Here is a 22,775-nt window from a genome sequence, read left to right on the forward strand (position 1 = left end):
TTAGAAGGAGGATTATGCATACAGGTCCCGTCAGAGGGAGCAGCCAGGTTACCCAGTTGTAGGGGTCCAGGCCCCAGGAGGACGTGTCTCGCCACGGTGCTTGGATCCGATCCCTGAGCTCTTTGATCCTGGAGGTAACTATATGATTGGTTAACAAAGTAACAACATTCTTCATTTAATAATAGGCAAGTCCCCCCCTTTTCGGCGGTCAGAAGGTCTAAGGCCCTTCGGTTCTGTAGAGCTAAGGCTGCCAGGCTGGTGACTTGCGTCTGTAGGGCTGTGAGGGAGTCAGCAACCCGTTCTGTGTCATCATTCAGGGCTTGGGAGAGTTTGTAAGAAAAATGTCTATGGAGGTTCCTATCCCCGCTGTTCCAGTTGCCACCCCTGTGGCTATTCCTGCCCCTGTTATGAATGGGAGGAAGGCAGCCCTTCCTCCATGGTGTTGGGGAAATAGGATGGACAGCAGCTGGGATTCAGAGTAGATGGTGGTAGAAGGAGATAGTAGGATGAATATACAGCCCAAGGAGTCTTAGTGGTCAGGCAGCGATGGATTCCCTGAGGGCACAAGAGAAATATTCCCGAGGGAGTACAGTACAGGAGGGAGGAATTAGGGATATGGCAGCTGCGGTGGTGGTAAGGGAGGACACATTAATAATATGTATGTTTCCCCCCATGGGGCCCATATGGACCATATTATTTGTGGCCCTGAAGTTGGGGAGTGGCCAGTCAATAGGGAGGGGTATCCCCAGGACGTAGAGTGAGGTAAGGTAGATAGGATAAAAGAGGTGGGGAAATGGCTGGAGGGCTATGATTTCTAAGAAAGGGCGGCCATATAGTAATTCAAATGGGCTTAAGCCTGAAGACCTGCTGGGCGTAGCCAGGAGTCTGGTGAGAGCCATAGGCAGAAGTGTAGGCCAGGAAAGACGGGTTTCTAGGGTAGGTTTGGTGAGTTGGGCTTTGAGCAGCCCATTGGCCTTTTCTACCTTACCGATGACTGTGGGTGGTATGGGATGTGAAGTTTCCAGGTTATGTTGAGGCTCTCAGCTACCTGTTGGGTTACACTGGAGATGAAGGCAGGTCTGTTGTCTGACTGGAGGGTCCGGGGCAATCCCAACCTCGGGATGATGCGCTCGATGAGTATTGTAGCCACTACGTCCACTGTTTCCCAGGCCATGAGGTATGCTTCGATCCAGCCTGTGAATGTATTTTATGGCGAGGCATGGGAGTGAAGTCCAGTTGTCAGTCTTCCCCCAGCTGATGCCCTCAGAGCTGTTGGTTAGGCCCTGGTCTGCGGATTCCTCCTTGTGAATTCACGGCTGAACAGGTTTTGCAAGCCCTGTGGACAACTTCGATTACCTTAGATAAGGAAGGATGATAGAACAATGGTTGAAGAAATTAGTGGAGAGCCTATGGGCCACTATGGAGGGATTGGTGGATATCAGTAATCAAGGTGTACACCAGATTGCCTGGCAGGGCAATCCTGTCCTGGATGTAGATCCACCCCTTATCTGGCAAGGGTATAGGCAGTAAAGTTGCAGGGTTTAAGCGGGGGGAGGTAGAGAGAGAGAGAGATGCGGGTTTTCTAGGAATAGCAGATGGAATAGCTGGAGACGAGGGTTAGATGGGCCAGGTATCGGTGGCTAAGGAGATCTGTGAGTCGGCAGGAGAGTAGACCGTGATGGGCTGCCCTAAGGTCATGTTGAGGGCCTTAGAGGGGGGTACTTGATATCCCTTGGCCCCCAGAAAGTTAAGTAGGGTGGAGGTGTTGTCTTGGGAGACCGAGAGGGAGGGGCTACAGAGGAGGAGGTCATCCACATATGTAGTAGAGTACTGGCCTTAAGGACGCACTGCTGTTAAGTCTGTAGGCCTGGCCGAAAATGTGAGGGCTGTCCCTGAACCCCTGGGGTAGAACAGTCCAAGTTAATTGTCCAGAAGCATGCGTGTCAGGATCCTCCCAGGTGAAGGCAAAAAGAAAATAGGAATCAGGGTGCAAGGGGATGGTGAAAAAAGCGTCCTTTAGCTCCAGTACAGTAAAGTGAGAGGTGTTTGGGGGAACGCGAGACAGTAGGGTTAGGAATGACTGGGTGGAGGGAGACAGTAGGGTTAGGAATGACTGGGTGGAGGGGGACCACGACCTCGTTGATAAGCCTAAGGTCTTGTACCAGTCGATAAGCCCCTGAGGGCTTGCATACTGGGAGGATGGAGTGTTACAGGGGGAAATGATGGGGATCAGGAGTCCCTGACGTTAAAGCCGTTCTACGATAGTTTCAGGCCCTGGCGGTGGGCTAAGGAAATAGGGAACTGAGCTTGAGGGAAACTTAGAGTTATCCTTAAGCTGTACTTTAACCGGGGTAAGGTGGGAAGCAATGATGGGTTCTGAGGTGTCCCACACCTGAGGGTCTACAGTAGGTAGGTCATCTGGAGTGAGGGTCGAGGGAGTGGAGAGGTGTAGGATGAGACGGGTTGAGGTGGATAGAGGGGAGGAAGGGGAGAGGCAGATAGTTGCCCTTAGTTTCTGGAGAATGTCCCTACCCAGTGGAGGGACCAGGCAGGAAGGAATCATAGGAACGAGTGGGGGAAGGGAAACCCATCCAGGCTACAGGTAAGGGGAAGGGTCACCCTAGGGTTGGAGGAGGTCCCATCGATCCCCATAACAGTAATTGGTGAGGTTCGAGTAAGTCCGGAGTAGGAAGGCAGAACAGAGTAGGTAGCCCCCGTGTCCAGCAAAAAAGAGATGGACTTACCCATTACCTGGAGCATAACCCTGGGCTCGGCCTGGGTGAGAGGGGTGGCTGAGTCTGGGCTTCGTCAGTCGTCCTCCAATCCAAGCAGTTGAAAGGCCAGACTTACTATCTCGGGGGGTCTCCCACGTTGAGGCGCCGAAGATACCCCGAGGTTAGGGCAGTCGGATTTCCAGTGGCCCATCAAATGGCATTGAGGGCAAGGCCGAGTTGGCGGCTTTGGATTGGGGCACTGGCGAGCCCAATGTCCCTCGGCCCTGCATTTGAAACAGGCCCCCCGGCGGGGTGCGATTGGTTGCCCCTCTCTGCTGGCTCCCGGAGCCGGCCGGCCGCAGGGCTGCTACCAAGGCTTGGGTCTGCAACTGAACCCTTTGCTGGAGTCTGGCTTGTCGTTTAAGCTCAGCCGCCTCCTCACGGGAATTAAAGACCTTAAATGCCATTTTCACCAAGTCAGAAATGGGGGTCTGAGGGTCCTCCTCAGCCTTCTTTAACTTTCCCTGTATATCTGGTGCCAATTGAGAGATAAAATGAGTAGCCAGTACCGTGGCCCCCGCAGGAGAGGCAGGGTCCAAGCGAGTGTACTGGGTTAAAGGTTAGGTCAACTGGTTAAGAAACATGGTGGGGTTGTCGTAGGGGCCTGGACAATATCCCTAATCTTGTCGTAATTAACGGCCTTATTAGAGGCTGGCCACATGCCTGCTATGAGACACTGGACCATGCGGTCGCGGCGCCAGTGGCCATCTTGGCCATCCTGATAATCCCAACCTGGTTCTACAGCTGGGACCGCCCGGGCTCCAGCATCAGTGAGCTGGACCTGATCCGCGTGCTCCCGGGCAGCAGCCTGGATGCGTTCCCTCTCCTCTATGGTGAGGGTGGTGGTCTGGACCACATGTAAATCATGCCAGGTGAGGTCATAGGCTTGGGCCAGATATTGGAATTCTTTAATATAGTTATCAGGACTGGCCAAAAAGGAGCCCAAACGTTTCTCAATTTGGGAAAGTTCCTGTAGAGAGAAGGGCGCATGAACTCAAACTTCCTCAACTCCAGCAACCTCCCTTGGGGGGCAGACTAACTCAGCGGGGGGGCTTTCGAGCCCTAGTGCGGCTGGAGCCACACAGACACATTCACGCAGTCAGGCACTCTTCAGATTCAAACAGATTGGACACCCTCCCCTTTGGGTATCCCTGGCTAATGGGAGGTGATCAGTCTCCCCTTCCATTCTTTACGAAAGGATCTAGCTCAAACAGTAGCCCTGCGGCTGTTACAACAGAATTCAATTAAACACAAAAGGTGTTTACCAACAGATTTCAAAAGTGTAAACCTAGTTCTGGCGACCAGCGCTCAGGTGTTTTATCCCATTCTGTTAAAGGTTACCAAAGACTTTGAATGCTACCTTAAGAATGACCCATTAAAACTCCGAGACACACAATTAACCAGCAGTTCTAGTCATCTCTTTGCTAGCAGACTTTAACAAATAACAAGAGCCTATTTGACCTTCAGTAAACTTTGATTGGAGTTTCCCGTTTACTGCGGATAAATTTGTCAAGAGTTCGGATAGGAGTGTGGAGGGGGAGAAGGAGGGGTAGATGAGAGCGCCGGTTCAGAAATCCTGAATTTAAGGGACCTTGGGGTGAAGGATCGCGGTAAAGAGGAGGAGGAGGAGGAACCAGAGGCCCTCTCGTCAGTGGGTGGGTGAAGCTCTCTGGGGGTTCAGAGAGAGGAGACGGGGAGGAGAGGTCCAAGTCTTTGGGAGCAGTGGGTGGCAGGGGAGGGGGAGGGGAGCGGGCCAAGAGGACCTGAGAGATGGAGCAGTGAGAGCAGAGGAAGGGGCGAGAGTGCAGGTCCAGAAAGCTGGACATAAGGGACCTTGGCCCATCTGCCTTGGTGTCTGCCGAGGTTATTTAGGTCCATGAAAGTCTGATAGTTAAACGTGCCTTCCGGAGGCCATTGGGACTGATTGTCTAATCGGTATTGTGGCCAAGCGACAGTACAGTAACGTCGTTTTCGCAGGTCCTGGTCCAGTTCCAGGGTTTTAAGATTGGCCAGCAGGCCTAAAACACCCCCGGGATGTTTTAGGGTCGAATTTGGATTGGGAGGTCCCCACGATTCGTTGCCGGGCAACCCGAGGGCTGGAGGAAGGCGTCCCCTCGTCCACCACTGGGTTGCGGAAAAACTGTGTCGACTGCCGTAGAGGTTAGGACGTCTCCCAGCCTCTCGGAGTCACGGAGGTCACCTGGTGACCGGAGGGGTCCACCCTGACGCGGCCGCGATTAGGGCAGGGCTTTCCGGAAGGAGGCGCGGAATCGGGGAAACTCACCACAGCTTCGGAAGTGGCGTTCGGAAGGGCAGGTCCGGTTCAGCCAGGGAAAGGAGAGAGCCTCCCCACTGTGTGGGGGCTCAATCTCCTTCCCAGGTTTCGGCACCAAATGTAAGGTTTTTTTTCCGGCGAGATAAACACAACACCAGGCAAAGTGGGTGCAAGGCAAGATTTATTAAAAAACACTCTCCGGCGAAGTTTCAGGGCTCAGGAGAAGGGGAGCCAGGAAAGTTGCGCCGGGAGGAGGTGGGCACCCTCGGGCGAGGTTCCGCCACTCTGGAAAGCAGAGTGGCAGAAGTCGCGCCCAAGGCAGGGAGGAGGGGGCTTTTAAGGGGTCTTGGGGAAAGCTCAGGGGTCTTTTGGCAAGTTTCCCTTATTTGGATATCCCGCCTGCTCATCGGGATCCCATTGGTCCACAGGAGCCCGGGGCGGGGGTCTCAGGTTCCTGCTTGGGCCTTTGTTCTCCTGTCCGAGCTCAGGTCTTGTGGCGGGAACTTTCGCCATCTTTGGTAGCCCTTCCTGCCAGCCCAACACTTGCCTTATAAGAAATGCTAAAAGAGTTCTTCAACTTGAAAAGAAAGAACACTAACTAGTAACATAAAAACATATGAAAGTATAAAATTCCCTGGTAAGTATAAAATTCCCAAATGTATGCCAGATTCAGGATATTCTAATATCCTAGTGGTGGTATATAAATTACTTACAACTCTAGTATAAAGGGTAAAGGACAAAAGAATTTTGAAAAGCTATAATTGCAATAATTGGCTACTGGATATACAATATAAAAAGATGTAAATTGTGACATCAAAAACATAAAATGGGGTGCCTGGGTGGCTCAGTTCTTAAGTGTCTGCCTTCAGCTTGGGTCATGATCTCTGGATCCTGGGATTGAGCCCCACTTTGGGCTCCCTGCTAAGCAGGGAGACTGCTTCTCCATCTCCCATTCCCCCTGTTTGTGTTCCCTCTCTCACTGTGTCTGTCTCTGTCAAATAAATAAATAAAATCTTTTAAAAGAAAAAGTGTAAAATGGTTGGGAAGCAGTAAAAGTGTTGAGCTTTTGTATGTGAACAAAGTTGAGTTGCTATCAGCTTAACATCCACTGTAATAAGATGTTGGCTTTTTGTTTTGTTTTTGAGAGAGAGAGAGTGTGTGTGGGTGCATGAGGGCAGGGAGGGGCAGAGGGAGAAAGAGAGAATCCCAGTCTCCATGCTGAGGCTTCACTTGGGGTTCCATCTCACGACTCTGAGATCATGATCTGAGCCGAAATCAAGAGTCAGCCCGAGCCACCCAGGTGCCCCAGACTGTGATAAGATGTTTTATGTAAACCCCATGGTAGCTACAAACCAAAAACCCATCGTAGGTATAAAAAAAGATAAAGAGAAAAGAATGAAAGCATACCACTATAGAAAATCATCAGATCACAAAGAAAGATAGGCAGAAAGGAGCAAAGGTTCTATAAAATACCCAGAAAACAATGGTCAAAGGTGGCAAGAGGGGCGCCTGGGTGGCTCAGTGGTTAAGCCGCTGCCTTCGGCTCAGGTCATGATCTCAGGGTCCTGGGATCAAGTCCCACATCGGGCTCTCTGCTCGGCAGGGAGCCTGCTTCCTCCTCTCTCTCTCCCTGCCTGCCTCTCTACCTACTTGTGATTTCTCTCTGTCAAATAAATAAATAAAATCTTTAAAAAAAAAAAAAAAAAAGGTGGCAAGAGTAAATCCTTCTCTATGAATAATTACTTTAAGTATAAATAGTTTAAATTCTCCAGTTAAAAGACATGGAGTGGTTGGCTAGATAGAAAAACAAGACCCAATGAACTACCCAACTATAAGAGACTCACTTAGCTTCAAGGTTATCTCTAAGCTGAAAATGAAGGGATGGAAAAAGATATTCCGGGCAAATGGAAACCAAAGAAAGCAGGGTACTTCTACTCACAGGATAAAAAATAGACTAAGTAAAAGAAAGAGAAAAGGTCATTATATAATGATAAAGGGATCGACTCATCAAGAGGAAATATCTATAGTAAATATATACACACCTAATATCAGAGCACGTAAGTATGTAAAGCAAATATTAACAGATCTGGAAGGGGAAATAGTAATACCATAATAAGAGGGGACTTTAGTTCTCCCCTTTTAACAATAGATAGATCATCCAGACAGAAAATTAACAAGAGGGCGCCTGGGTGGCTCAATGGGTTAAACCTCTGTCTTCGGCTCAGTTCATGATCTCAGGGTCCTGGGATTGAGCCCCTTACTGGGCTCTCTGCTCAGTGGGAAGCCTGCTTTCCTTCTTCTCTCTGCCTGTCTCTCTGCCTGCTTGTGATCTCTCTGTCAAATAAATAAGTAAATCTTAAAAACAAAAGAATCTCAATAAGAAAACAATGGACTGGAACTACACTTTAGACCAAATAGACCTAACAGACGTATACAGAACATTCCATCAAACAGTGGCAAAATGCACATTCTTCTAAAGTGCACAGAGAAAACTTTTTAGGATAGATCATATGCTATCCACAAAATAAGCCTTAACATATTGAATAAGTATCTTTTCTAACCACAATTGTGTGAAACTAGAAATCAATTAGAAGAGGAAAGTTGGAAAGTTTACAAATTCTTGTAGACTGAACAACATAGTCCTGAATAACCAGTTGGTTAAAGAATAAATCCAAAGGGAAATTAAAAAAAAATCTTGAGACAAACAAAAATGGAAATACAACACACCAAAACTTACAGGATGCAAGAAAAGTAGTTCTACGAGGGAAGATTATAACAATAAATATTTATATTAAGAACAAAGAAAGATCCAAAAAGCCTAATTTAACACTTCAAGGAACTAGCAAAAGAATGAACTAAAGCCAAAGTTAGTAGAAGGAAGGAAATAACAAAGATCAGAGTAGAAATAATGAAAGAAATGAAATAAAGACTAGAATGATAACAGAAAGACCAACAAAAGTAAAACTTGTTTTTTTTGAAAAGACATAAAATTTACAAACTTTTCGCTAGATAAAGTAAAAAAGAGAGAAGACTCAAATAAATGCAAAGGATCTTAAGAGACTACTGTGAACAATGATATGCCAACAAGTTGGACAACCTAGAAGAAATGGATAAATTCATAGAAATATACAACCTACCAAAACTGAATCATGAAGAAGTAGAAAATTTCAGCACCCCAGTGTTTATAGCAGCAATGTCCATAGTAGCCAAACTACGGAAAGAGCCCAGATGTCCATCGACAGATAAATGGATAAAAAAAAGTTGTGGTATATATGTACAATGGAATATTACTCAGCCATCAAAAATTTGAAATCTTGCCATTTGCAGTGACATGGATAGAACTAGAAGGTATTATGCAAAGCAAAATAAGTCCATCAGAGAAGAAATTATCATATGATCTCACTTATATGTGGAATTTAAGAAACAAAACAGAGGATCGTAGGGGAAAGAAGGAAAAAAAAATAAAATAAGACAAAATCAGAGAGGGAAACAAACCACAAGAGACTCTTAAACATAGGAAACACACTGAGGGTTGCTGGAGGGGTGGGGTGGGGGATGGGGTAACCGGGTAATGGACATTAAGGAGGGCATGTGATATAATGAGCACTGGATATTATATAAGACTAAAGAATCAGTGAACTCTGTCTCTGAAACTAATAGTACACTATATGTTAAATAATTGAATTTAAATTAAAAAAATAAAAATGAAAAAAATTCTGAACAGACCAATAATGAGTGAGGAAATCTCTTTCCAGGGCAGAGACAGCCTAGCTAGGCCTGAGAGGTGCAGAGGGGTTTTCCATCTCCTGGGCTGGGCTGGCAGATCCTCTGGGGTTGAGGAAACCAACTAGCCACTCAGCCCTTGGTATGGAGCCCAGAGCACAGAGGAAGTGGTGGGATGAGGCTGTGAGTGACCAGATTGCCACTCACATGGAAGTTTCTGCATCAGGGTACTGCGCTCCTAGAAACTGAGGCTCTGGTTACATAAGATTCTTCTGGTTCCTTCACTGTAAAATCTGAAGGAAACTGTTTTAGGGAGTTTGGGTCTCCTTGTCTGGTCCCCAAGTTGAGGGTGTGTTGAAGAAACAAAATACAACAAGAACCTAGATCAGTTGTTGAGAAGAAAGTTTCCCAAGATTCAGGGCTTGCTCTGAAAGTGGGGGTTTACTGTCTAGTGCTAAGTTTCAGATCCTAGGGCACAAAGTTCTATTTTGGGGTAAAGTTGCCATTTCTGTAGACAAGATTCTGCCTTGGTATTGAGGTGCCTGTTTTGGGGGTCTGATTTCCATGGTGGGGTGAGAGTTCCATTCCTGGAGGGAGTTTTCACCTCAGGGCCCCAGATTCTTGATTGTAGTTGAGCTTTGAGTCTTGGGGCCAAGACTTTGGTTCTCCATATTCTAGGAGCGCCATATTCTAGGATTGGGTTGAGGTTCTCTTCTTGGGCTTGGGGTTTGATTATCAGGCTGGAGGTCTTGTGCTCCAGGAGGAAGAGAAGAGCTAGAACCCCCTTTCACTTCTGGGGAAGACTTTCTGGGACCAGCAGCAGAGGAATGGGCCAGTAGACTCAGGAGCTAGTGGTCAGGAGGCCTGGGCTCTAGCCCTTGCCTGGTGTGAGACGGAAGAGACATCACTTGCAAGCTTTAGGTCTCCGCTGGAAGCATGGCCGGGCAGTGCTCTCCAAGCACCATCCAAGCTCTCTTGATCCTCCCAAAGTGACACTAATGGTGGGTCCGTAGGCACCAGTGGCCATTGCTCGGTGAGTCAAATCCGTGATGACAGTGCTCAAGTTGCACTGGGCACTGTCAGCTTGGTCCAATTAGTGCCAATCAGATCTTAACTTGTGCTGAGGGGCCCTGGGGAGAGGGAGCACACTGAGTGGGATATGTTAAATCTGGGGCCCTGGGGCCTGGTGTGTGGCTCTGGCGGGTGGGAGCAGGGCTGGGTTGGGCCCACAGCTTCCCTCCTAGTGGGCCAGTTCTCACTTAGCCTAGGCAGTAGGTACAGACAGACCAGATACCATGATCTGAAGGAGCTTGGCTCTCTCCCTTGTGGTCTGCAGAGTAGAGGGACAGGGAGGCAGTGGGGATGGCTGTGTCTTCTGCCCCCAGCTGGGCTGGTGCACGCAGCTGAGAAACATCCGCTTCTATATTGGGCCACCGCCCTAACTCCCTTCCCTCATTTCCTTCTCCTGTTACTCCACTGGGGATGCTCTCAGAGAGCCAAAGTTGCTGGGAGAAATTATGTTTGTCTGGGTCTTCCAGCTTCGTGAGGCCCCCCTGTCTCTTCCCTCCTGGATCTTGCTCCAGATCTCCTAGGGATTGCTGGGACAGGTGGTCTTGGCCCTATTTCCCGGAGAAGCAGACTGAGGTCTAGTTGGGTGGACATTTCCAGGGTACTCTCAATGATGGCTGTACCTGCTTGCCCAGGGGGCTGTGAACAAGGGTGCGTGCCTCGTGGCCTCCTAGCCCTCTGACAGCCCTCTGGCAGGTGCATCTTCCTGCCTGCCCCAGGGGTCCCCCTCTGTTCTACCCAAGTCAGGGAGAGCCGTGAGTAATGCAGAGCCAGGGTGAGGCCATACAGGGAGTTCCCAGCTCAGGGGCACTTTCTCTAGTGTTTGAGAAGAAGTTCTCCTTTAGGACAAAGCCCCTTCCCTAGGACCCAGGAGACTCAGGCACCTCAGAAGACTGGTGAATTTCCTCTCCCACCAGGTATGTCTGGGGATGGAGGGGGTGCTCTGTCTGGGTCTGCAGGGACTCTCCGAACCCCACTATGTGGGCCTGGCCGAGGTACTTTGGAGGTTGAGAGTCCTGGGGATCCCCCTGGGCATAGGAAACTCAACCCGGACATTGGACTCTGGTGTGGTCCAGCAGGCCTCTGGAGTTCCCCATGGGCATGGCAGGGGAGCCCAGGGCGAGGAGGGAGGAGGAACGGCAGGCAAGGGAGGGGCGCTGTGGTTGAGGGATGGACTCGGGAGTCAGATTTTGTCTTTGCTCCCTGTGCTACCTGGGGCCAGAGGCTTAACTTCTGCATACCCTCATCCTTTATCAGAGAGAATGCTTGATGAGTCATGAATACATGATAAATACCAGTTACTGTGCTCATCATTAGGCTCAACCAGCAGGTCCCAGCTTAGACATCACTTCCACCAGGAAGCCTTCCCTGATCCCTGTCCCATCCCCACGTGGGTTAGATGGCTTCTGTGTCCTCCTCACTGCCAGCCCTGTGCCCCACTCGCGGCATGGATCTGACCAGCTTCCACGGCCTGTTCAGCTGTCAGTGTCCCGTGTGGCCTGTGCACTCCCCACTGCGTTGCTGCCCCAGGGCCTGGCTTACACAGTAGGTGCTCAACAAATATTTTGAAATGAATGCAAGTCATACTTTTCTTTTCACATCCCCTCAGTGCTGCAAAAGCTCTCTTTCTTTCCCTGGTTGAAAGGACATTTGCTGTATACTAGGCTCTGGGGCCAAGGCCAGAGAAGGGAATAGTGATGTGGGATTCTTGGTTCACTCATTCATTCCCTGATGGCACAGATGTTCTCGGGGTGCTGGGCCTCATGCCAGCCTCTGGAGGTGAATGTGGCTCCATCCTTACAGCACTCGTGTTGCTGATCCTTGGTGTTGACAAAGGTCAGAGGAGAGGAGGGTGGTCAGCTAGGCTGAGTAGAGTCAGGGAAGGCTTCCTGGAGGAGAGATTGGCTTTGAAGAATGATGGGAGGCAGAATCGGGAGGCGCTGGCAGAGGGGATCACTTCTGGACACCAGCAGTAGAATCGCAACCTTGCCTGCCAATGGACCTGATCGGTTTTGATGCGGCCCTTGTGACGTTTGGTAGCATCTTGGGATATAAGCGGAGACGTGGTATTCCATCTTTGATCGCTGGTCTTTTTGTTGGATTTTTGGCTGGCTAGGGAGCCTACCGTGTCTCCAGTGACAAGTGAGATGTCAAGCTGTCACTGTTTACAGCTTTCTTCCTGGCCACCATAATGGGTGTGAGGTATAAGAGATCTAAGAAGATTGTGCCAGCTGGGCTGGTTGCAGGTTTAAGCCTCAAGATGATTCTGAGACATCTTATTGCTGCTCTGAGAATCCAGAGGAACTGACGACTAAATTCACGTGATTCTCTTGTAACGGGCAGAGCACACACTTTGGATTTAAAAGATAAACTTCCACCTGGAATCTTACATGTCTTATTTTATGTTGCAAACAACAGAAACGCTCCAAAGTAAACACCAGTTTGAGGGATTTTTTTTGTTTGTTTTTTTTTTTTTTTTTTTTTTTTAATTTATTTATTTAACACAGAGAGAGAGAGAGAGAGAGAGAGAGATCACAAGTAGGCAGAGAGGCAGGCAGAGAGAGAGGAGGAAGCAGGCTCCCCGTGGAGTAGAGAGCCTGATGTGGGTCTCGATCCCAGGACCCTGGGACCATGACCTGAGCTGAAGGCAGAGGCTTTAACCCACTGAGCCACCCAGGCGCCCGAGGGATTTTTTTTTTTAACCCCAAATTCTACTGTTTTCTACTTGTCAGATAATGGTCTCATTAAAGATATTTAATAAATCATTATACACCCCCAAAAAAAGAATGACGGGAAAGTTTGGGTAGATAATGGATAGGCCTTCACTTGGCGGTGCACAGAGAGCAGATAGAGAAGATGGGGCTGCCTGTGTTTGGAAATAAGGCAAAGCTGACCAATGACATTGTGGCCTGAGGGTGTTGCTGAAGATGGGTTCACAAGCTGTGGGTAACACTGATCCTCACTCTGCCATCCATAGATGGGTGACTCTGGGCAGGTCACGGCATGCCCCAAGTGCTGGTGTATTCACCTCTAGGATGGCAAGCTGGCCTCTCGCTGTGGTCAGACGACTGTGGCAAACCCCTCTGTGCAAGGAGATGGCCCAGGTAGTAGAGGGGTGGAGGGCAGGCCTTTGGAGGGGGGGGAGGCTAGGAGGCAGGTATGGGGGTGGGGGTACGTGGGAAAACAGGAAAGCAGTCCTGCTTCAGGCTTCTGTTTTGTAAATAATTAAATTCTTATCTGGGGTTTGTGGTGCGCACACCGCAGGAGGCAGGTGGGGCACCTGGGAACAAGGTGCCTTATTGTCTAGGAAGTGCTGGAGGCCCTTCCCTCCCCTCTAGCCTCCCTCCCAGCCCCCTGGTCATGGCAGATGGGCTGGGAGTAGGTACTCTTCTAGGGTCTTCTGGCCTTGTCACTCCTTCCCTGCATTTCTCTCTCTCCCTGTCTCCACCTTGGCATTGTCTGGTTCTCTTTCACGGTCTCACCTCTGCAGACTCAAAGCACCACTTGCCCCCTGTACCCCCAGGTCCCAGGCCCCTTGGCACTATTACTCTGTACTGACCCCCAGTGGCCTTTCCCAAACACCCCCACCTCCTGGAGTCCAGCGCTACCCCCCAGGTCTGGTCGGGGGGCCTCAGGGGAGCACTGACCTCTCCCTTGCCCCGTGCTCCAGAGACAAACAGTCGTTTTTTTTTTTTTTTTTTTCATTTTTAGTGCTTAATGCTGAGAATGTGAAGGTCTGTTTAGTCTTGTCCAGCTAACATAAACCAGCCGGAACTGGGCCATGGCGGGGTCTTTGCTGTAAGTTCCCTTATTTGGAATGCAATTCATTGTTTTTCAGTGGGAGGCAGTGGAGGTTTTGGGGAGGCCCCTCTGGGCCCCCTCTTCATGATGCGGCCTGCAGGGCCCCTCCAAAGGTCACCGCGGTGTCTGTAACATAGAGCCTGTCCTTAGGACACCAGTTACCCCCAGTACTTCAGGGACGGAGGGGGGGCCTGGGATCATGTTGTCCAGCACTGACCTTTTCCAGGAGGGAAACTGAGGCTCAGAGAGGAGAAGGGACCTGCCCAGAGTCCCAGGGCAAGTTAGGAGCAGATGGAGGTCTAGACGGCTCCTGATTCTCTGGCTCTCAGATCTCTGTGCTGTGCCAGGGTGCCTCTGGCCTAGGAGCTTTGCGGGGGAGGTGGGGGTGAAGGGTAGAGGGGGGCGTTGGTGAATCTGGCTGGAAGTGGCCTTTCAGCTGGGAATCATCCAAGGCTTCTGGCCTAGTGACTAAACAGAGGCCTGGGGCAGTGAGCTGGGGGCCCGGGATATGAGAGCCGAGGAAAGGCAAGGAAGGTAGAGGGTGTGCAAGGGAAGGGATGGTGGCTGAGGGTCCAGGAGAACTGGTTCGAGTCCCGACTGCTGCTTTGCTGTGACTTCAGGCTCTTGCATTCCTTCTTTGACCTTGGTCTTCCCTACTTGTCCTAGAGACTCAGCCTTTTTTGTGCCTCCCCCAGGGTGTGCCTTGGATGAACCAAGGCCGGGGGTGATGGGCTATATGAACCTGCTCACACGGCAGCTTATTATCCCTCTCTGGGCCCAGGTTTCCCTTCCTTGCAAAGGGGTGTGTGGCCCCTTCATGAGTCTTCTGCAAGATCATGAGGTTTCGGTCTTGACTGATGCTTTCTTTCTTTCTTTTTAAAGACTTTATTTATTTATTTGGCAGACAGAGATCACAAGTAGGCAGAGAGGCAGGCAGAGAGAGAGGGAGAAGCAGGCTACCAGCTGAGCAGAGAGCCCAATGTGGGGCTTGATCCCAGGACCCTGGGATCATGACCTGAACCGAAGGCAGAGGCTTTAACCCACTGAGCCACCCAGGCGCCCCTTGACTGACGCTTTCTTAGCTGGGCTACTCATGAAGGGTACAGGCCTCAAAACCTGTGGTTCTACAGGGAGCAGTGGGGGTCTTTGCAAGGAGGATGTGAACTCATATACTCAAAATGTCTCCCCATGCCCAAAACATAGAGTGGGGGGGTGGGGCAGGAAGCAGGCCAGCATGGTGACTGCTGCCTTTGAGCCACATAGCTTACCTGGCCCGCCTTGGGGCTCCCTGTGGCCCCGCTTCATTTGCTCTATCCTGGGCCCCTACTGGAAAAACAGCAAGTACATGTTTAGATATTCTTTCTAGCGGGAGTTCCCCATTTAACATCCTTGTAGAAAGAGCTTCTCATTTATTCACTGATTCTTTTCACAGAGATCACACAGCTGGGACGTAGGAAGCTGTAACTGACCAGTGTAGGAATCCCTGGGTCTGAAAAAGGAAAGATGTTAGAAAGCGCAGGCCTGAGAAATCGCAGCTAGAAGGCCCTGGTGCTGGGGAAATCAGGGCAGGAGACACGGTGCTGTTTACTACGAACATTCCATTCACAGCTCTTTTAGCAGTAATGCTAGTACTAGTATCCAAGGCTGCGTATCAAGGTATGTTAAACGTCTGCTTCTAGATGGTTGTTGAGGCGCTCATCTCCTTGCCGAGAGCCATCCACACCCTGACAAAACATTAAACTCAGCATTAAAGTGAATGGAGATAACGTAAAGACATACACACTGCTCCTGGGCATCTCTGGGCAGTGGGAAGCCATTGAAGGTTTTAGATTTGCTTTTTAGGTAGATCAATCTAGCTGCCTTGTGGATGAAGGATTTAAGAGGGACAAGATGGGGGCAGGGAGGGGCACCTGGGTGGCTCAGTGGGTTAAAACGATGCCTTCGGCTCGGGTCATGATCTCAGTGTCCTGGGATCCAGTCCTGCAATGGGCTCTCTGCTCAGCGGGGAGCCTGCTTCCTCCTCTCTCTCTGCCTGCCTCTCTGCCTACTTGTGATCTCTCTCTGTCAAATAAATAAAAATTAAAAAAAAAAAAAGATGGGGGCAGGGAGACTAGTTATGGTGGGAGCACAGCTGTCTCGGGGAAGGATGCCTAAGCCTGAAATACAGTTTTGGCGAAAGAGAGGAATTTGAGACACATTGAGCGGGGTGCTTGGCAGCACTGGTAAACAGATGGTGGGGGTTGTAAGGGAGAGGGAAGAACCCAAGATGGTGCCCAAGTTTTCAGGTGGCTGGGAAGATGGTAATTCCATTGAGACCCCGGGCCGGAGAGGAGGATCGGAGGGGAAGCTGGTGGGTTGAGTTTTGGGATGCCAGAGGACGGCTGAGGCATTCTGGGAGAGACTTTTGGGTCAGTGGCTCCATGTGTGAGCTCAGAGTTCAAGGGGGAAGTCATGGCTGCAACCTGTTGTCAGCAATGGGTGCCGCTTAAACCTTGAAGGTGAATGATGATGGATTGCAGGGTGGACAGAACAAAACTGAAGAAGTGGGGCGAGGAGTAAGAAAAAAAACCAAGGAAAGACAACGGGCCAGAAAGGATGATGGAGGCCATGGGGCTAGAGTTTAGAGATCGTGATATGGCATAAGAAGTGGTTCTCAGACCTTAATGACCCATCAGATTTCCTGCAGATTGTAAAAATGCAGGTTGCTGGAGCCTAACCCCGGATAATCTGGTGAAGTCAGTCTAGGCGTGGGCTTCTGGGATCTGCTTTTTTAAACAAGAGTCTCAGGTGATACTGATGTGAGAGTTCTATGGACCACCCACTGTGAAACACTTCCCTGGGAGTTGGTCAGATCTGGGCTCAAATCTTGGTTCTTGGGTCTTGACCTTGGTCAAGTGTTTTGATCTTCCAAACCTTTGGTTTCTTCATTGGTAAGCAGGCATTCTAGTGCCCACTTCACAAGGTCACTGTGTGGATTAATTGGGGTGTCTCAGGACCTGGTCCTTAGTAAAATGTCAGTAAACAGCAGCCACTTCTTGTTCATAATTGGGAGTTTGACGATAGTGAGCGGCGGGACAGGATTCAACCTGGTGGGAGTCCTCCCCCGCCTAGCGTCCAGCTGGCCCCAGATTCCATCTCCAAGTTGTCTTGTCTTAGCTGATAGGACTGGTGGGGGGCTCCTGGCTCATCTAATCTCATGAATCAAATCAGAAGTCAGCTTACCACTTGGCAGTGAGAAATTTACTGTCAGATGGACCAGACAGCGTGTCAACTGCTTGCCATTTTCTCCCGCTGCAGGACGCTCCTGGAGTGCCGGGTGAACCTGGCATCTGGCTGGGGAGCTGAGGCCACGATCTGAGGATTTAATGCCCTTGGGCCCTGAACTCCACCCAGACCACTTCACCCACAGGGAGATGCCTGCCGAGTGGACCCAGCACCAGGCCTGCCCTGGCTGTGCTCCTGTGGACCCCACTACAGTTTGCTTCAGGGACACCCCCTTTTCCCTGATTCCTTGGCATCCGGTGAACACCTCTTTGCTTTAGGTTTATTAATATCTCCGGTCAGGCCTCTTTTACTGGGGCTGTTTCATCTCTCGAGGGTAACTTTGCATGCTTTGATTCATGACCAGATCAGTTGATTTCAATCAGTTGATTTCATAGACTGAAAATCGGGCAAAGCTTATTATGAAGTTCACTGGGGAGGCACCTCATGGTGGCCCTCTCCCCACTTATGGTGCACCAGGCTTTCAGTAAGGAGGGCTTGTGGTAAGTCCGTGATGGCACCTCTGTACACAGGATGACTTTGCAACTTTTTTTTTTTTTTAAAGATTTCATTTATTTGACAGACAGAGATCCCAAGCAGGCAGAGAGGGGGTGGGGAGCAGGCTCCCCGCTAAAGCAGAGAGCCCCATGCAGGGCTCGATCCCAGGACCCTGGGATCATGACCTGAGGCGAAGGCAGAGGCTTTAACCCACTGAGCCACCCAGGTGCCCTGACTTTACAACTTTTAATATTCAGTGGTACTGTTTTTTAAAAATGTCCACCACATCGTTTAGAGCCCAAGCCGAATTGCACAGTATGTCTAGTGTGTATAATATGGTCCTATTTGTGTCTAGAGTCTTTTATTTTTCCTTTCTCTTCCGTTCCATCCTTCTTTTCTTCCTTCCAACTAATATTTATTTAGTACCTACTATGTGCCAGCGACGGTTCTGGAATTAGGATATAGCAGTGAACTAATTCTTTGTCTTATGGAGTTACATTCTTCTGAGTATGAGGAGAGACAGACACAGACACACACACACACACACACACACAAAGTAAAAAAAAGAAAGAAAGAGAAAAAAATGACATATGGGATGTCAGATGGTGATAAATGCTCTGGAGAGAAATAAATCATGGGGTGTGGCACGGATGGGATTACGGGGGGGGAGTCTGGCGATGTTTACACTTGAAATAAATTGGCCAGAGAAAGCCTGATGGCATTTGAAAATGACCAGAAGGAGGTGAAGGAGTGAGAAATGCAGATGTCGAGCACCCTTCGATAGCTCAGCTGGTAGAGCGGAGGACTGTAGAAATGCAGATGTCGAGAGGAACAACTCTCTGTTCTGTGGTTTGATGTCTTGCTAACTATCTGTGCATCTGTGCATTGTCCATCCGTATCTTCTTTGTACAAACACAGACCAAGGCTGAATGGATGCCCACCCAACTGTTACCAGTGGCTACCTTTGGAGACTAGTCTGGGGATGGAGTGGTGTGGGAGAATGGGATGCCTTTGTTTGTATTCTACACGAATTGGCATGGTTTTATTTTATTTTAAATAATCAAATAAATAGTGGTTTTATACTTTAACTTTTTAAAAAATGAGCTTCCATATCCCTGCCTTGTCCCCAAAGAGAGAGTGGTCAACAGAGTCAACTCCCTGCTTCGTCGAACTGTATTGAGGAATGAATGAGATTCTTGGTATATAATGGCCAGTGGTTGTGCCTGGTGCTTAATAAAGGTTAAATTCATTTTCCTTCTTAATTTTTCCCCTCAGTGCCCAGGATGGGGCTAGGTGTCCAAAAGTACATAACGGCAATGGGTGAAATTCAAGCCAATCCTGAACTCACGTCCCTTACTGGGAGCCCCCGGGAATCAGGGGCTGTCACACCTCTGGAGGCTGGGTAGGTCTGGTTCCTCTCTATAGGGATCAGATAACCCTGTAAGGACTCATCTGGAGGACCTTAAAGCCTCCTGGAGCATGCATGTCGCTTTTGGACACCCTCTCTGAGATGTCACACTGCACCCTTCTCATCATTTTGGTCACCATTTTACTTTTTGTTTGTAAGTAGGCTCCATGCCTGTAAAGTTTTTTCCGGAGAGATAAATACAACACCAGGCAAAGTGGGTGCAAGGCAAGATTTATTAAAAACTCTCTCCGGCGAAGTTTCAGGGCTCAGGAGAAGGGGAGCCAGGAAAGTTGTGCCGGGAGGAGGTGGGCACCCTCGGGCGAGGTTCTGCGACTCTGGAAAGCAGAGTGGCGGAAGTCGCGCCCAAGGCAGGGAGAAGGGGGCTTTTAAGGGGTCTTGGGGAAAGCTCAGGGGTCTTTTGGCAAGTTTCCCTTATTTGGATATCCCGCCGCTCATCGGATTCCCATTGGTCCACAGGAGCCCGGAGCGGGGGTCTCAGATTCCTGCTTGGGCCTTTGTTCTCCTGTCCGAGCTCAGGTCTTGTGGTGGGAACTTTCGCCATCTTTAGTAGCCCTTCCTGCCAGCCCAACAATGCCCAGCGCAGAGCCTGACGTGGAGCTCGATGCAGGGCTCAAATTCACGACCCTGAGATCAAGATCTGAGCTGATATCAAGAGTCAGATACTTAACTGACTGCACCATTCAGGTACCCCTTGGTCACCATTTTAAATTCTACTATCATCACCAGTAACAGATGCTTTCAAAACAGTTTATTGCTTAAATTATTGTGAGTAACATACCCTTGGCCAGCATCTCTCTCCATATCCCCCCATCTTCAGCTTCTGACAACTACCATTCTGCTCTCCGCTTTTATGAATTTTACTTTTTTAGATTATTTCTTAAAAGATTTTCTTTATTTTTGAGAGAGAGAATGAGAGAGAGCATGAGAGGGGAGAAGGTCAGAGGGAGAAGCAGACTCCCCATGGAGCTGGGAGCCCGATGTGAAACTCGATTCCAGGACTCCAGGATCATGACGTGAGCTGAAGGCAGTCACGTAACCAACTGAGCCATCCAGGTGCCTGACTTTTTTAGATTTTATATGTAAGTAAGATCATGCAGGACTTGTCTTTCTCTGTCTGGCTTATTTTACTTAGCATAATGGCCCCTAGGTTCATCCATGCTTTTCCAAATGGCAGAATTTCCTTCCTTTTTAAGGCTGAATAATAGTTTGTTTTGTATATAAACCACATTTTCTTTATCCATTCATCTGTAGATGGACACTCAGGTTCTTTCCATATCTTGGCTATCATGAATAGTGCTACAGTGAATACGGAGTGGAGGTATCTCTTCAAGATAGTGATTTTATTTCCCTTGGATATATACTCAGAATTGGGACTGATGGATCATGTGGTAGTTCGATTTTTAATTTTTTGAGGAACTACCATATTTTTTAAAATAATGGATGTACATTCCCACTAGCATTGTTCAATGGTTCCCTTTTTCCCATGTTCTTGCTGTCACTTGTTATCTCTTGTCTTTTTGATAATAGCCATCTGACAGGTGTGAGGTCATATCTCCTTTTGGTTTTGACTTGCATTTCCCTGATGATTAGTGAGATTGAATACCTTTTCAAATTTTTATTGGCCATTTGCATGTCTTCTTTGCTAAAATGACTCTCCAGGTCCTTTGCTCATTTAAAAAAAATATATAGTTGTTTGGGATTTTTTGTGTTTGTGGGTTTTTTTTTTTTTTTTTTTTTTTTTTTTTTTTTTTTGCTGTTGAGTTGTTTGAGTTTCTTGTATATTTTGGATGTTAACCCCTTATCAGATGTATGGTTTGCAACTATTTTCTCCCATCTGTAGGTTGGCTCTTCACTCTGTTGATCACTTCCTTTGCTGGGCAGAAGCTTTTTAGTTTGATATAGTCCCACTTGTCTATTTTTTTTTGTTACCTGTGCTTTTGGAATCATATTTAAAAAGTCATTGTGAAGACCAATGTCAAACTTTCCCCCTATGTCTTCTTCCAAACTTTTACAGTGTCAGGTTTTATGTTTAGGACTTTAATCCATTATGAGTTGATTTTGGTATCCGGTGTGGTATTGTGATCCAACTTCATAATTCTACATGTAGACATCCAGTTTTCTCCATACCTTGACAAAGGTTGCTTGAACATAAATGCTTGGATTCATTTGTGTGCTCTATTTTCTATTCCATTGGTCTATATGCCTGTTTTAAGACTAGTACTAGAGTATTTTGATTATTAGAGCTTTATTATAATTTGTTCTTCTTGCTCAAGATTGCTTTAATTTTTCAGGGTCTTTTATAGTTCCATATGAAATTTAGGATTATGTTTCTCTTTCTGTGAAAAATAACATTGGAATTTTGATAGGAATTTCCTTGAATCTGTAGATTGCTTTGGGAAGTATGCACATTGTGGCAATATTAATTCTTCCAGTCCATGAACATGGGCTGTCTTTCCATTTGTTTGTGTCTTCTTTAATTTTTTTCACCAGTGTCTTATAGTTTTCAATGTACTGGTCTTTCACCTACCTGGTTAAACTTATCCTGCAGTATTTTGTTCTTTCTGATGCCACTGTAAATGGGATTGCTTTCTTAATTTTTTTTTGGATAGTATTTTGCACTTGTCTTTTCTGCGTATAATGTGACAGCATTTGGGGGAGACTAGCTTTTAGTGCACTCCTTCAAAGCATTCAACCTTGTTTTTGTTTTGTTAACCATTTTGGGGGGTAAATGCCTGGGATCATGACCTGAACTGAAGGCAGATGCATTGAGTACATCACATTGTTTTGTAACCATCACCACCGTCCATCTTCAGAACTTTTTTCATTTTCCCAAACTGAAACTCTGTTCCTATTAAATACTAACTTCTCATTCCCCTGCCTCCAGCTCCTGTCAACCACCATTTTATTTCATGTCTCTATGCATTTGACTACTCTAGGTACCTCATATAAGTGGAATTATACGGTGTTTGTCCTTTCATGACTGGCTTATTTCACTGAACATTATTGTCCTCAAGGTTCATCCATGCTGTAGTGTGAAACAGAATTTCCTTATTTAAGGCTGAATAATATTCCATTACATGTATATCAGTCTCTTTATAGGTCACGTTTTGTCTATCCATTCATCTATCAATGGACACTTAACATAGTTTCTATCTTTTGGCTGTTGTACATAACACAGCTATGAACACAGGTGCACAAATATCTGTTTCAAGACATGGCTCTCGATTCTTTCAAGTGTGTTCCTAGAAGTCAGATTGTTGGATCATATGGTAATTCTGTTCTTCATTTTTTGAGGAACTGATTCAATGCAGTTTTTACCAAAAAACCTGTAATTTTCTTTCTGCATCACCTCCTCTCACACCCATATTTAATGGATTTTTAAAAAGTAGCTTTTTTGAAGTATAATTGACATACAAAATACTGCCCATATTTCTAATGTATCATTTGATGAGTATTGATGGACATGTGTACTCTGATACCATCAGAGCATCATAACGTTTCCATCACCCTCAAAACTTTCCTTGTGTTTTTTGTAACCAGCTTTCTCCTCCCTGTCCCCTCCCAGCTGTTTTTCTCCTCCCTGTCCCCTCCCAGTACTGAAGTAACCACTGATCTGCTCTCTGTCACTGTAGAATAAGTAGTCTTTTTTTTTTTTTTGAGGATTTTATTTATTTATTTGACAGAGAGAGACACAACGAGAGAGGGAACACAAGTAGGGGGGAGTGGGAGAGGGAGAAGCAGGCTTCCAGCCAAGCAGGGAGCCCAATGTGAGGCTCGATCCCAGGACCCTGGGATCATGACCTGAACTGAAGGCAGATGCTTAACGACTGAGCCACTTGGGCGCCCCTTAAGTTATCTTTTTAAAGAGTTCTGTATAAATGGAATCATAGAGCATGTACCCTCTTTTCCCCCAGCTTCTTCCACTCACTTAAGATTTGTTCGTATT

At 47.9% G+C, this 22,775-nt stretch overlaps 1 protein-coding gene and 1 pseudogene across 2 annotated transcripts in view; both read left to right on the top strand.

Moving 5' to 3' along the window:
* The window catches only part of NEURL1 (neuralized E3 ubiquitin protein ligase 1), an 86,207-nt gene that overhangs the window by 14,886 nt on the left and 48,546 nt on the right, over positions 1-22,775 (top strand). The gene's annotated exons all lie outside the window — the stretch shown is intronic.
* On the top strand, positions 11,837-12,148 carry LOC309858759 (transmembrane protein 14A pseudogene; annotated as a pseudogene). The gene has a single exon. The product of its transcript is annotated as a transmembrane protein 14A pseudogene (transcript).

Source organism: Mustela nivalis (assembly GCF_964662115.1).
Source record: "Mustela nivalis genome assembly, chromosome: 2".
NCBI classification, from domain to species: Eukaryota; Metazoa; Chordata; class Mammalia; order Carnivora; family Mustelidae; genus Mustela; species Mustela nivalis.